Source organism: Vicia villosa, linkage group LG7 (genome assembly GCF_029867415.1).
Source record: "Vicia villosa cultivar HV-30 ecotype Madison, WI linkage group LG7, Vvil1.0, whole genome shotgun sequence".
In the NCBI taxonomy this organism is placed as follows: domain Eukaryota; kingdom Viridiplantae; phylum Streptophyta; class Magnoliopsida; order Fabales; family Fabaceae; genus Vicia; species Vicia villosa.
Genome location: NC_081186.1, coordinates 59,848,095 through 59,851,923, shown reverse-complemented (window position 1 = coordinate 59,851,923; position 3,829 = coordinate 59,848,095). Strand labels below are relative to the sequence as shown.

Genomic DNA, 3,829 nt, shown 5'->3' with positions numbered 1-3,829 from the left:
ACACAAAAGCTGAGTATAGCAAAGAAACCTATTTGTCTATATTCCAAACCTTTCATCATGATGATGAAGTACATAAGTCTAGTATATACTCATCTCAAATGGATATTACATTTCCTTACATACCATCTCTTCTATTACCTCCATCATTCTGATCACTTTCCATTAATTGGAGAGATGAACAATATATGTTATTATGAACACACCAAAGATTCAGAAGAAGAAGTAGAATGTTCGGTGTGTCTATGCAAATTAGAAGGAGGAGATGAGATTAGAGTATTAAGATGTGACCATATGTATCACAGACATTGTTTGGACAAATGGATTGGTTTTAAAAACCATACATGTCCTCTTTGTAGAGAATCAATAAGACCAGAAAGGAAAATCACTGAGCTTGGAGCTGAAGTTATTTCATTTAATTTTTGTGCTATTCGTAGGGATAGAGATTGTGATGATTGGTGGATACGTTGAGTAAGATTCATTTTTATTCGGGTTTATATACAGTTAACAAATTTGTACAAGATCTCATGATATATATTTGTTTTATTAGACTATCTTAGTAAATGCATGTAGTTTAGTTATCAATTAATTATTAAATTAAATTTACCATATCACTTTATCAAATTAACTAGGTGAATTCTTATTTACCCACCTCAAAAAGGTGGGTAAGGTTACCTTTAGTGTAAAATGCATTGAAAACATCAAACAATTGTTCTATATGATAAATAATTAAACACATAAAAATTAAATGGTGTCATTTGATTGGTGGAATGTACACCAATGTTGTCAGAATCGAGATCTTACATAAGATCGGGAGGGGACATTAAGATCGTAAAATATAAAATCGTAATTAAGATCGGAAGATCTTACACAATTAATTTTATAAGATCGAGAGGTGATAACAAGATCGTAATATTTAAGATCGTAACCAAAATCGTAAGATTTTACCAAAAAATAATACTTAAAATGTTTTATATTATATATTTAATAGTGCATAAGTTTGAATATTAAATATAAATCCATAAAGTCTAAGTCGAAAACATAAAATTAAAAGTCTCAAATCTTAAACCTAAAATAACAAAGTCCATAAAATAAAATACTTAAAATTATAAAGGCTAGTACAAATCATAAATACGCCGATAATTTGGATTATCCCCCATAATGTCATCTTCTTCATCTTCACTAATCTCATCATCTCCTCCACCATCATCATCATCATCTTCTCCATCACCTTCGTCTGCATTTTCTTCTTCATTGTCACTTTCTATAGTTTCAAGGACATCAAATTCATCTACATGTGTAGTTGATTTAACACCAGTACTTTGCATCAAATCTTCATCTAAATCAGCCACGTTTACATGATTACCACCTGCATTTTCTTCCTCAGCAACACACCACCAATCATCATCATCTTGGAAATCATCGATTGTTAGATCTCGCTTTTTCCTTTCAGCCTTATTCTTGGTCAATCTTGTATCTACCATCACATACACAAGATCGTTCATAGTCTTTTGTTTCAACCGGTTTCTTTTTTTCGTATGAACCTTAAAAGGGGAAATATTAAATTAAAATGCATAACATATAGTAACTATAAAAAATATATATGATAATTTGAAAACATACCATCTCAAAAGCACTCCAGTTTCTCTCACAACCAGAAGAGCTGCAGGTCAAACTTAACACACGAATAGCAAAGTTTTGCAACTCTGGGTGTGCATCACCGTAAGATTCCCACCATTGAGTTGGTGTCTTGTTTTCTAGTCCACGTTGAGCTATTTCACTCCCAAAGAACCCTTTTTTACTCTTAAAATCCTCAAGCTGACCATCAATTTTATTCACCATATCCATGTCTCCTCCCATCATCCTTTTTAAACATGCATGCATCCCTTGTTTAACTTCATTATCTGCTTTGAAATTAGGTTTGTAATGCAACATTGGATTAAGATAGTAGCCCGCAGCATGCAAAGGCCTATCCAACTGTTTGTCCCATCTATTATCTATAATCTGCCATAAAGGTTGGTAGCTTAAGAAAGAAAAGATTAAATTAGTTCATAAATAAATACTTATATACTGCTTATATGAAATAAATCAATTTAATATATTTTATAAAATTATACCTTTTTCTCTTATTATTGTAGCTAGTTTGAATTTGCTCTTTTGCTTGATCCATTGCTTCATAGATATAGCCCATGGCTGGCTTCTCATCAGAATCCACCATACGCAAGACTTTAAGTAATGGAAAAGCACCCTTAAGGCAAATAACCAAATTCTTCCAAAAGTCCCTATTTGTGACTATATTTTCAACCAATTTCCCATCTTTTGTCTTGGCAAATTTACTATCCTTCCATTCCTTAGAAGTGAACATCCTATACAATTCTCACTTCTTATCATTCAAGCAACCCAAACACAAATATGATGTTGCAAAACGAGTCACACCAGGTCTTATCAACTCACCTCCTGCAGTATAATGATGCAACTAAGTTATAAGACCCGTCCTAGCATAAATGTAAGTTGTGATCTTTTTACCCGAAGCAATAGTCTCCTTATGCATAGGTATCTTGCTCTCGAAATCCTCTAACATTAGATCAATACAATGAGCTGCACAAGGTGTCCAATAAAGCATATTCCTCTTGTCCATCAACATTTGTCCAGCCAACTTGTAATTTGCAGCATTGTCTGTTACAATTTGAACAACATTTTCTACCCCCACTTCCTCAACGATGTCATCCAACATTTTGAAAACTTTATCAGATGTCTTTGAAATTCCAGATGCATCAATTGATTTTAAAAAGAAAGTTCCCATAGGACTATTGACTAAAAAGTTTATGATAGTCCTCCTCTTTTGGTCAGTCCATCCATCACTCATTATTGTACATCCAAATTTTTTCCAAGCAGCTTTATGCTCCACCAATATGCTATTTATTGACTCAACTTTTGTCTTTAAATGTTTACCTCGAATGTCATGATAAGATGGTGGCTTATATCCTTTACCATATCGGGCAATCATTTCACACATCTTTATAAATTCTTCATCTTTTACAACGTTAAAGGAGATAGCATTGTTGTAAAAATAAGTTGCAACTTGTAGGTCAGTGTCCTCTTTTTCTTTTTTCTTAAAAGCATTGTTGATAGTTGATTGAGAAGTTATCCCCCTCTTGAAAATATTTGCAAGACTTGAAGATTCAACTTTTTTTCTTTTACCATCTTCCACATCAACCTCTACCACATCTTCACTTAGAGTTCTCTTCTTGATGAGTTGAGTTTGCAATCTATGAACAATGACCCACATTTCTTTGCGAACTTCATCAAGAACAGATACACAGGGTTCAACATTACTATTTGTCCCTGCTAAATGATGCTTAAATCGAAAAGCACCGCCGCTATACTCGTGATGACAATAGTTGCACTTGATATTTCTTGATCCATCGTTTACGGGAGTACCATGTTGCCATCCCACATCTTGTCTCTGACCAGGAGCATTTTTTGCAACTTTCTTATTTCTCACATTTTTAACACCTGAATTTGTTGGAGGAACCGACATACTACTACTACCACCAGTCATCTGTCCGATTAAAAAGTAAACAAAGACAAAAACTAAGACAAATAACTTTAATAAAAAATATATAAATTGAAAAAGACAAACATATTAAAAATTCATGTGTTTAATATTTTTAATAAGTATTATATTTCAAAATAAAAATAAAATTAAAAAAATAAAATAATTTAAAAATCTCAATAGAGTTTACTAATGTTGTACATTACAAACTAAGAAAAAGTCCTTAGTCATGTCTATCTTCTTGGTTTAATCAATAGTGTTTTATGACTAAATAAC

General features: G+C 32.4%; 1 pseudogene; it reads right to left on the bottom strand.

Annotated features, from left to right (window-relative positions):
* Window positions 1-1,112: 1,112 nt before the first annotated feature.
* LOC131619160 (uncharacterized) lies at window positions 1,113-3,559 on the bottom strand (annotated as a pseudogene).
* Window positions 3,560-3,829: the final 270 nt, after the last annotated feature.